This window comes from Cupressus sempervirens, chromosome 10, assembly GCF_028749045.1.
Source record: "Cupressus sempervirens isolate cs-2001-9-10 chromosome 10, ASM2874904v1, whole genome shotgun sequence".
In the NCBI taxonomy this organism is placed as follows: domain Eukaryota; kingdom Viridiplantae; phylum Streptophyta; class Pinopsida; order Cupressales; family Cupressaceae; genus Cupressus; species Cupressus sempervirens.
In genome coordinates, this window is record NC_143127.1 from 124342807 (window position 1) to 124355881 (window position 13075).

The following is a 13075-nucleotide window of genomic DNA, read 5'->3' on the forward strand; positions in this document are numbered from 1 at the left end:
CATTGACTGGTGCAACAAGGATGGGTTTGGGTCATAGTGATGAGAGGGCTGAGTGGAGGTGGCAGGGTGGCGGGGCACAAGCAACGATGTGTCAAATGACTCTCCGAAGGTGTGGAGGCAGTGCAACGATGTCTCTATGATGATGCAACAACGATCGTTGCTTCCCAACGATAGCATGTTTATTAAAATCTACAACATTTTTTAAATAAACACAAATTTATAAAAAAAAATTCCAAAAAATCATATTGGGATATGTGCAAAGGATCATACGACCCTGACTAGAGATGTTTAATATCAAAAAAGGGGTTTTTAGGCACTATGAGCTCAACAACGAGGTCTTTTTTTTTTCCAAAAGTGCACCAAAAATAGTGATCTCCCTATTTGTATAAAAAATACCATATCAAATCCAACAAACCCTTGTTCCTATTTTCTTCAATAATCCCAAACAAGTTGTAGTAGATCCAGCTCTGATGCCATAAAGGATTTGAGCAAGACAAATCCATAGATCTCGTAGAACATTTGCATGCAAGAACTTGTCATAGAGAAGCAAAGATGAGAGAAGGCAAGGATTTGACTCTGAAATATGCAATAATATATTACCAGAGAAAAAGAATGAGCAAAAATATACAATGGATCAATCCCTATAAAAGGAGATTGTAAAACCTAAAAGGAAAAGCCTAAGACGTAAAAGACATTTAATAATTAATATTTAATTATTGAATGGAAATGAAAGTGCATAAAGGTAAATCTTAAGAAGGGAGTGAAGTTAATTTAATCAATGTAATTAAATTAATTTTTTACTCTAAAAGAATGTATCCTTCATAGTTGGGATTATGAAATTTGTGGAATAATTGCTAAAGTCACAGGGAGAGCCACTAATAACATTGTTGAATTAGAAGCCATGTCTAAAGGACTAATCATGTGTAAATACATTGAAATAAAAAAACCTTGAAAGTAAAGGGGATTCCCATATTGTAATCAACACCATTAGAACATGATCAACCCTACTTGGTGCCTAAATTCAAAATTAGAAAGAATTAAGGGCACGTTAAAATACTTTACCAATATTAGCTACAAACATACATACAAAGAGGGAATTGTTGTAGCCAATAAGATGACAAACTTAAGAATAGAGGGAACACCATTAAAACAGGATCAACCCTACTTGGTGCCTAAATTCAAAATTAGAAAGAATTAAGGCCCTGTTAAAATACTTTACCAATATTAGCTACAAACATAAATACAAAGAGGGAATTATTGTAGCCAATAAGATGACAAACTTAAGAATAGAGGGAACAAACATTTTTGAACTTAATAAGACAATCCCTTCATTAAACTATGTTTAAAAAAATTATTTTGGTGTCTAATGAATTACTAAAGAAATTATCATAATAGGCATAGTTATTTTAGCTACCATAATGGAAGGATGGATCTCTTTGTTCAAGACTGAGGTAGGTATAAGTATACTAAGTTTCAAATTTTGATGCAGAAATTAAATCCTTTGGGCAGAATTTTGGTATTAAATCCAAGTAAATTGTTAAAGATTATAACATGTACCTATTATTTTTAACATTAATAATATTACGTTAAGAACATAAAGAAAACCTCTTTACTCCATACTCCTATGAATACATAGTTTTGAGATAATTATTAATATTGGAGCTAACATTTATGATGCAAGATTTAAGATTCTATCCATAAATACAAGTATAGCTTTGAACATGAGTCATAAAACTTAAAAGGGCTAATAATGAATTCACAAGCAACATATGATTTTGTAATCACTATATATCTTCCAATCTATGTAAATTTCCTCAAGTCTAAATCCTTAGTTTTCTCATTTGTAACAAGAAATAAGATTTCGCCCCTCACTCAACATGTAAACTATGTACGTCCCATAAAATTGTATGTGTGCTCTAAATGAATTGCAAAACAAGGGTATGCCCATGAATGATATGTAAAAGGGGTACACCCCTTTATTCTTTCTGTATTAGTAACAAGACTTTGATCCTAGACTATACCAGAAATTTTCTTGACTCCATTCTTTTCCTCTGGTGCTTGCACTAAATGGAGGAATCTATAAATTTTGTTAAACAAAATAAAAATACAAGGTTTAGCCATTTATTGAGAAAAATAAATTAAAATAATGTTCAAATAAAATATGTTTAAACAAAATGAACTATTGTCATCTTGTAAATATAAATACAGAAAAAATCAAAAGTCTACGATATGGGAACTGCACAAAAATTAAGATTTTGTCAGTGGTCTCCAACCATTCCATTGTGGAGGCTCTTATTTGGTAGTCGAGCTTCAATGTCTTTATCACTTTCATTGCTATTGCTGGCTATATCAACCTACTTCCCTCCTTGCAATACCGAACTAGAAGAGTAGTATAAATATTATTTCTCAAATTTTGTTAGGTATAAATTTAATCCAAATTTTATTCCCTGCATAAACAAACCCAAAGAAAATCTTGGCTAACTCTGCAATGATTGTTGAGGAACAATATATGTATTACAAATGCCAGTGCGTTGATTTCGGTACCACCTCTTGCAAATATCGTGATTCAGACTCCTAAAGCCAAAATGACAATAGGGCACAATCAATATGCACCAACCAAAATCGACGATCGTCTTGCGGAGGGAGACTTACTAAAGAAAATCTGTGCGTTGTTAAATTTTTTTAGAATTATTAAAAGTGAGAAGTTGATGAATTTTGTAATAGAGTCCTTAAAATTTTAAACACTACAATTTGTGAAAGCTAGTGATTTATTTAAGTTAGTGATGTATTTGACATATTCAATTCATGCGATTAAGTAAATAAATAAGTAATTGATAAAAATTCGACTCAAAGCGAACGAAGAGCAGAATAACAAAAATCGAAAAGGAAAGGCATAATATCATATACACTTTTTTGCAAATTCGTAGAAGCAGCAGAGTAAAATATGCAGTCCAAAAAAAGAATGCATTTGGCGCGTTAGGCTTGAAAAGCACTCCAAAACGAGTTTTTGCTAACACCAGGCAGGGGAATCTTCTATCAATAAAAATAAGGAATGGATCTCGGTCAGAAATCGAAGAAGTATAAACAAGATAATCAACTAAAGATTACACCGAACATTGGAAACCCCCATCTCTCTTGCCAGGCGGGATCATATTTCTACAAAACAAAATATTGCAAGTTTCAGAGGAATTGCGGGGTCGATCACAAAATCCTAGCATACAAGGAGTGTTTATAAAGACAAGATATGCGCGGAAACAATTTTCGATCCGATTATCAGCAAGGTAATAAATCATTTCCTGAACCTAGAACCAACATTTCCGCTCAAGATATGGAATGTGAATACTTGATCATCAGCAACCAAACAACTGAAAGACTATGGCGTTACTGTCACGAGTTGGGACTAATAGCGTTCTGGCAAGATCGTCTTTTTTCTAATTTTAATTTAGCATCTTGGCTTTCCACTCACTACAAAGGACAGGTATGTACCACTGAACTTCAAAATGGTTTCGTTTTCCTAAAATGCCTTAATAAACAAATAAAAGATAAAGATGTTATAAGGATTATTACTATCTATCAAAGGTTTTTCTTTTTCTTTTTTTAGAATGGAGTGCCGATCTAACCAAAGTCCCCATTGACTTTTTTCATTAGATAGATATTTCAATTTCCTGTTGAATTAATGAGTGTTTCAATTCTTGCAAAAAATGGGAATTTATTGGGAGGATTTAAGGGGTTGAATTTCCTTAGCTCCAACTGTGTGAAAAATATGCTAGACTTTTCTACTAGGAATTCGTTAAAAATGATCAAGATTATTACCAATAACTCGGTTTATAATTTAACACCATCTTTTTTCAGAGGCAACATTGATTCAAATATAGCCTTTGTAGACTCTAAATTAAGCAATAAATTTTATCTTATAGAAAAAAGATTGGTTAATTCAAGTATAGAGGTAGGATTTAGTTTTTTAAACAAGGGAGATTTGTCTTCTGAATGCTCCTCCATCAAAAAAAAGAGGCTTTTGTGCCCCCTTTCCTCTCCTTTACCAGATATGTGCTCCCCTATTCAATTGGGAAGTCCTTTGTTTGACATATCCCCTATATTGGATTATGTCCAATCCCATATGAATCTAGACCTTAAGACTCATAAGAGGACAACTCTTGAAAATCCTTCTCCAAAATGAACTGAAATGGATGTTGTCTCCACCCCATATTTGGAGCAAGTAGAAAAAGATTCTTTGGATACTGCTCCCCCATGTAAGAAGCTAAAGTTCAATAGTATGAAAGACAAACAATTTCATAAATAAAGTTGAAAGGAACATGTCAACCCTTAATGTCCTAATGAAAGATGATAATAGATCTTTGGAGGGTAAGATTTTAGAAGCGAACAAGAATGGAAAAGAACCTATGAGATATATCTCCAACTTGTCCAAGGTTTCTGATAAATAAATAACAGATAATAGAGGAACTTTTATTATGTTGGGAAATGTTAAAAAAGAACATACATTACAAGACAAATTGGGAGAGAAATCTGTAAACACTAATTCAAATTCAAATTTAAAAAATTTGGAGAATGTGAACAACTTTATAAGTAAGGTTGAACATTATACGACAGCTCTTAGTAACATGATGATAAACATTGGTGCAATTCATGATGAAGTATATGATATATCAAAACAACAAGAATTTATTAAGAAAGACTTACAAACAAAGATTAAAAACACAAATGAACTATTAGATCAAATCAAGACTAGTTAAGAGAAACATATAAACACAACTTTTATTGAGAACTCCATCAAGATAACTTTAATCACAAAAATGTAGATATAAATTTCAAAGAAACTCCAGTATCAAATTTCATCTTTGATCATGAACCTAATCTGATAAATAATAACATATTTATGTCTAATTCAATTAAGAATCAAGCTAGTTATGAAGTTAGTAATCTAGTTAAACCCATTAATATAGCTAGAAAACCCTACAATAGCTCCATTATCAATAATGAGGGCGAGCAGAACATTAAAATTTTAAAGATCAGAATGTTAAAAAATCAAAAGATCCACAATTAAATTCACCAAATCCTAAAGTGACTAACAACGTATTTGTGTCCAAACCATTTAATGCACAAGTTCAATCCTCTAATAACCTTCAAGATGAATTCAATACCATTGTAAGCACCCATGAAAAGGTAGATAAGTTAAATAAAAATTACAAAACTAGCTTTTATATATATATATATATATATATATATAGAGAGTAATCGTTCTCGAGGCGCCTATTTTCATTTAATCCCAAGGTTATTTTAATCACAGTTGGGATTTATGAAAATGAAAATAGGCACCTCGAGAACGATTACTCTCGGTGTAATATATATATAGGTATATATAAGCTAGTGGCAATCGCGGCGCAACAAGAAAAGTATATTTTAAATTTTTAAATTTTTTTCTTTTTAAATATAGTTGTATAAACTTACTATAAAATTGTAATAGTGTAAACTTACTATAAAATTATTCTTGAACATTTTTTTTTAAAATTCTGTATATGGTGTTTATTTGCATCACTTTGGTTTAGTTTTATTTTAAGCATATTGTTACATAAAATGTTATACTGAAGAGTAGAGGTATAGTTAGCATTAGGGTTAGGGCTAGGGTTATAGTTAGGGTTAGCATTAGGTTAGGGTTAAGGTTAGGGTTAGAGTTTTGAGTCAAGGTTAAGGTTAAGTTTAGGATTAGAGTTAGGCCTAGGGTTAGAGATAGCTATAGAGAAAGGGGTAGGGTTAGGTTTAATGGTAAAATATGAGTTAGCCTGGTTAGGGTTATAGTTTGAGTTAGGGGTAGACAGAGCATAGGAATTATGGTTAGGATTAGGGTTAAATTTAGGGTTTGAGTTTGAGTCAGGGTTTCAGTTAAGGTTAGGGTTAGAGTTTTGAGTCAAGGTTAAGGTTAGCATTAGGATTACCATTACAATTAGGGTTGAAGTCCAATTACAATAGAGTAAGATTTAAGGCTACAATTAAAGGTAGGGGTAGTGTTATACTTATAGTTAGGTTTAGTGTTGGACTTAGAGAAAGGGTTAGGCTTAAGGTTATTGGTAGGGTTACGTTTATATATAGAGTTGGGTATAATATTAAAGTCCAATTATGGTAGAGTTAGATTAACGGTTAGAGTTAGGGGTAGGGTTATATATAGAGCTACATAAGGGTTAAGGTTAGGGTATGAGTTTGAGTCAAGGTTAAGGTTAGAGTTAAAGGTAGTGTTAGGGTTTTAATCAACGTTAAATTTAGGGTTAGGGCTGCGGTTAGAGTCTAATTATGGTAGAGTTAGATTTAGAGTTAGAGTTAGATTTAGGGTTAGAGTTAGGGGTAGGGGTAGGTTTAAGGTTAGGGTTAGTGTTAGGATTAGAGTTAGGGTTAGGCTAGGATTAGAGTTAGGATAAGGGTTAGGCTTAGAGATAGGGGTAAAGAAATGATTACAATAAGGGTTAGGGTTAAGGTTAGGATGACAGTTAGGGCTAGGGTTAGAGTCTAATTATGGTAGAGTTAGAGTTTGGGTTAGAGTTAGGGGTACGGGTAGAGTTAAGGTTAGGGTTAGGGTTAGGATTAGAGATAGGGGTAAAGAAATGGTTAGGATGAGGGTTACGGTTAGGGTTAGGATTAAGATTAGGATCACAATTAGGGTTAGAGTAAGGGTTAGAGTTAGGGGTAGGGGTAGGTTTAAGGTTAGGGTTAGAGATAGGGGTAAAGAAATGGTTAGGATGAGGGTTACGATTAGGGTTAGGGTTAGGGTTAAGATTAGGATCACAATTAGGGTTAGAGATATGGGTAGAGAAAGGGTTAGGGTTAGGGTTAGGGTCAAGGTTAGGGTTCAGTTTACTATTAGAATATAAGTTAACATTAGGGTCTAAGTTATAATTAGGGTTATAGTTTGAGTTAGGAGTAGACAAAGCATTAGAATTATGGTTAGGGTTAGGGTTAGGGGATAAAGTAGGACCGTGGTTAAGAGTTACATTTAGTGTTCCATGTAGAGTTACATTTAGGAAGGAATCTTGTTCTCGTTAGATAGGCCTCTTAGCATAATGGAGCAATATAAGGATTACAATGTTCCTTAAGTAGTTTTATAATTTTATCAGTTAGGTTTATAAATAGACCATTGGTTAATGTTAATTATATTTAGGGTTAGATTTTGGGGTAGGGGTAGGGTTAAGGTTAAGGTTAGTATTAGGATTATAGTTACGGTTAGGGGAGGATTAGAGTTAGGGTTAGCCTTAAGGTTAGGGTTAGAGATAGGGGTGAATAAAGGGTTAGGGTAAAGGTGAGGGTTAGGTTTAGTGTTAGAATATAAGTTAGGTTAGAATTTAAGTTAGAAATAGGATTATAGTTTGAGTTAGGGGTAGACAAAGCATTAGAATTATGGTTAGGGTTAAGGTTAGGGGACAAAGTAGGACTGTGGTTAGAGTTACAATTAATGTTGCGTTTACAATTATATCTAGGAGGGTAGCTTGTTGTCGTTAGACATGCCTCTTAGAATTAAAGAGCAATATAAGGATTACAATGTTCCTTAAGTAATTTTATAATTTTATTAGTTACATTTATAAATAGACCGTTGGTTAATGTTAATTATGCTTAGCATGAATAGTGTAGCTAGAAACACAAAGGTCAAGGAAAAACATTTCAAATATCTGCAAGTATAGTCGAGAAGAATTTGAGCTAAAAAGTTAAATCATTTATTTATTATTCTGATACATAGATGAAAGGAGAACTATATCTCCTAAAACAATTATTTAGATGAAGTAATAACTGAAAAAATGAAAGATGAGAAATCATCATATGGACCATGTATAGAGTTCTCCATAATGATGTAAGTACATAACATATTCTTAAGAGATTAAAATCGTATTACGACCTTTGTTTGTAATGTGATCATCATAGACCTCTTTCATCATGGGTGGAAATGCATCTACTTTTGTAGAAGTGTTGCGTTCATATTTGGCAACATCTTCCATCTCCATTATCTCTATCTCTTGTACATGATCAATTGATAAAGCTGCATTCTCAAGTGCTTTTACCATAGTTGCACAACATTTTTTAATTATTCGTGCACACTTCTGAAACTCTGTCTCAAAAAAATGATTTGATCCTACAAAAGAAGTTGGGCTCATGTCAAGAATGCTTGATTGTCTATCAGAGGCTGCCATGCCTAAAACAAATCATGGAAAACAATTTAGTAAGCATTAGCACCAATAAAAAAGAATAATAAATGCATAGTTAATGAGAGGGACATAAATTTTATATAAATAATGGTTTTGAAAAAACATAATAGGTCACTTAGTATAAAAACCTAATTGTATTAGAATTGGTAATGAAATTTTGGTTATGGAAACATGGTAATATTATAACCTTTGAAGGATAGTGAAGAATATACAAACATAATTTTCAAATATTGAATAGCAATGTATTGGTTGAAAGTCATGAAGCATAATCATTTTGATTTATTTCAATCAAAGGTGGTCTTTATAATTTGAATTAATGTTATAGCTACCTTAATGTGAGGACCCAATTGATGATCATAGTTTAAATTAGAAATTGGAGAATTAGTAAAATTAAATTTCAGCGTAATTGTACTTGCAACCATTAAAAAGTGCAAATAATAAGGTTATAATGTTGCATTGTGCATATCCAATTATAGTTGTCATTAACTATGGAATATAAACTATCAATGTAATAATAAGAATAACAACATAATAGTTCACGATGATAATAACATAATGTAGTAGAACAAATAAATCTTTATTATTAAATAGTTTGTTTAAAAGCATCAATGATTTTCAAGACTTCTCAATCTACATTCTTCTACTTTTCTCTTTGAAAGTTGTTTCCTACTTTTCATTTTCTCATAGCGGTCGTATGTAAATGGTGGCATTATCCTCAAAGCTTCCAGTGACTTAACACGAGATATGGCCACAAATGTCAATCCTGCTCTTTCTCTTGGACCTATGTCAATTGTGGCTTTTGAAAGAGTTAGCCCTTGAGATTTGTGAATAGTCAACGCCCATGCCAACCTCAATAGTAGTTGGAAGGTCCTACCCCTCTGAAATGGAGCTATTGGTATTATGTTTGGATGATGATCATCAAATGGTACTCCAAAATAATTATCAAATTCAACTGTAACATATGTTGGTGGCTCAGGTGGAGCAGTTCCTGGTTTGTAGACAATATTTCTGATATATCCCAACGATCCATTCACAAGACCAGCTTCTATCCATAGATTTGTAGTCAACATTACTCTTGCATTGTGACTAATCAATAACTCTGTTTCAAGTTCGTCACCTGATAAATCTTCATTTCTATTACCATTCGTTGACTTGGTTGCAAGGCTGCGTGCAACTGGATGTCTTAAAGAATACAACATCCTCATGTTATGGTTATGAACATTTTCATTTGTAGAGAATAAATGCACTGCCTTATCAAACTCATCATTGCTTGCAACATCTAATCTTATAGGTGTTCTTGTCATGAGCAAGTTCCAGTCATCTATTTGTGGATTCGCATCTCTGACATTTGTGAGAAGCTGACGAAATCTTTGTTGTTGGATATTTTCTCCATCTTGCCTAAATACTTTATCTAGTGTAACCACTATCTTGAATTCCTGCCATAATAACTTTGCCGCATGTTGCTATCATATGCTAGTCTATCATTAACCGGAGGTAATTGCCCCAAATCACCAACTAAAATAATAGAGACACCTGAAAGATAGTTGCAAAATTTTAATTTATGTACATAAAGTAAAATCGAAAGATATAAATTCTATATGACCAATGTTAATAAGAATTGAGAGACATTAATAACACCATGTGTTGTAAGGAAGGGGATACCTCCAAAGCTTATGTCTGCTTTATGTGGGAAGGCTTGTCTAAGTCAACTATCTATATTTTCCAGCATATTCTGGCCAATGAAGCTCATTTCATCAATCAAAATATATTTGATATTTTCCATCTCTTGTTGAAAGCTTGAAAGTCTTGTTCCTTGTAATTGGGCAAAATCTGTAATTGGAATCCGCAACTTTGAATGAATGGTAGATGCTCCTATATTGAAAGTTGCAACTCCAGTTGGTGCAAACAATAGAAGTGGAGAAGGATTTGTCATTGATGCCATCTGAAGAGATTGATTGATGGCACAATTAGATAAGACTTTCCAGTTCCCGTTGTTCCTTGAATTACCATAAATAAAGGATTTTGCACTTGATTGGTATGGTAGTGTGTCAAAATAATGTCAACTGCCTTTTGTTGCTTGTGACTGAGAGTTGTAAAGTTGATGCATTGTGGAATGTCATCATACATAAGACATCCATGCTTTTTCATTTCAGGTATGAAATTTATTGCTCGGATTGTCTCCTCTTCAGTTTGATATTGACTGGACCAATTTGTATTTCTATCAATATCTCTCCTTCCCAACATGTCAATTTCAGAAACTGGCATATGTTGACCACGGTGTAACCCAGATATTATTTCCCACTCATGTTCTATAGTATTTTCCTGAATGGCTCTGTTATCTTCCATCTCTGAATCAGTTGAAGGTTCATCATTTTGTGCATGTTCTTGCCTTTGGACATGCCAAGGATTATAGTTGAATGAGTCCCAATTTTCTACTATAGTATCATATCATGACCAATGTCTCTGTCAACATTACGAAAAGGTTTGTATAGTATCAAATCAGACAAACAAAAGTCCACCCATTTATTAGAATCTCGCGAAGGAATAGTAAAATGCCTAGGGAAAACTCTAACAATAGCTGCTTTCTTTCTTGGGTTCCATTTATTATCTCCTCTTCTTTTGGGATCATATATCCAGGACCTTGCTGCATCAATCAAACTAATACCTTCCATAGAAAGTGGTCTTATTTTATAACCATCAACAAAAGATTTTGTGAGTTCTTCCTCATTTCCATCATCATTGATTACCACAGGTTTGAAAACTTCACGTGAGACATTTAGATTAACAAACTTTCTGCTGCACTCCACCAATGAAAGTTGTAATAACATATGACACGTTTCTTGAGCTCCAATATCTCTTTCTATAACTGTCTCAGTTAAAAGCTTTCTATATGCCCGTGATGCTAAATCATCAAGATTTTCAAGATTTGAAAGACGCATCAACATTTGTTGATATGTTTCAGAACTTTTCTCTGCTTTTGCTGCATACTTTGCAATATATTTGATAACTGCATGTCTTGAAAGGACAGGTTGCCAATCAACATTGGCCCTCCACAATTGCAGTATGTACCGATTGTGTGTATTAACTCTATCATCATTTCTTGCTGGTTCAAATTTTCTCTCACCCGAATTTGCATCTATGTATAACTTTAACCCATCCAAATTTAATTTCCAAGGAGCATTATACCTGAAACATTGATGAATAGATATATTGTCAATCCAACTTGTTGAAAAATGTGAAATAGATAATTTAGATATAAGTTTTTTTGAATTTGATTAACCTGCAAACCATGCGTCCTCTTTTTTTACGAAGGCATGCTCCCTCCTTACATGCCGTGTGTCTTTCAACACAATTGAGTATCTGTTCATAATCTTGATCTATATCCATCTCAGCGAGTTGTGTTGTATTCTTCAGGCATGGATGCTGACCAAAATTCTGGAAGACCTAAAAATGATAATTTATATATTATTCTATTGGATAGAGGTGAGAAACATATAATAATATTTAATTGATTTATAATATGAAACTTACATGTATATTTCTTTGATGCGGATCATGTCTAGGATTCCATGCATGAATAATGGAGTCAAAATATCTTTCTACACTTTTTCGTTCATCCTCATTTGACCAATTAATAGTGTCCATATTTGGTGCCCCTTCAAGCCATAAGAAGCCGTGAACATGAGGTGAACCACGATGTTGCCACTCATATCTACACCAAAAGTCCTTTACTTTCATACCTTTTTCAAGTATTTCTTTCCTAAACATTGTATTCCTTAAGTGCATGTAATAAGTGACTATATGTGGATAGTCAATGATATTCTTCCTTCTCCATTTTTGAGCCTCTCGTGGATCAATAGGTGGTGTACCAGGCATTAGTGCATGTAAATCAGGCCATTGCATATCGGCTACACTTAATGTAAAGAAAATAGTAGGTGTGCCAAGCTGGTCAAGCAAGTCAGTTAATTCTGCTTTATTTTTTGCCCAATATGACCTTGTTCCTCTTAGACTTGTTCCGAACCGCATTAGCCTATCTGTAAGGTTATTAGATGGCATATTCTCCATATGTTCACGCAATTCATTAATAGTAATTGGCATTTCATGAAAGCTCCTTTTTACAAAAATAAATGCTGAACTTTGCACGCAATGTCTCATTACCATGTTCTGTGCAAAATACCTAAACCGTGGATGTTTTCTAAAGCGGTGATCCCTGTATTTGATCAAATGCTTTACAAATTCATGCAAGTATACTCATTTCATTCTAGGCTCTAACCAATCACAACTTCCATCTGTAAATAATGTTGGGAAAGCCATATCCAACAACCCAGATGTGACATACTCATTGATAGGTGATGCACCTATAGATGGCCACTCAATTAAAGCAGAGGGAATGGCATCAGGATTATTAACCCATGCATGAATTAATTCCATTTCCCTTTGAGCATTAGGTGGCCTTGAAGCCATAGAGTTTGTGTGCTCAATTATATTACCTTCATCTATCTCCATGAGAGGACCTAGGAATACAACTTCATTTGCATCTTAATCAAACTCCATGTGCACCGTCTTTAATCTATGAAAAATATTCTCATCCATATTTGTAGGCAAGTCATTAAGAGCACTTTCATCTATCCTGACATCTGCATAGAATTTATCATTTTCAACTTTGTATTTCAATGCTGTATAAACATGATCCCTGTTCACAATAAAGTTATATTGTGCACCACGTTGATCCCTTCTTCGAACAATAATGATTGGTAAATGAGCAATTGTGTGTGGCAAGACTTTTGATAGCTGTTCAACATGCTGGGGAAAACTAATGGTATGTCCTTTATATTTATACTGACCACCAGTTGCATGTGTAACTTGCAATATAG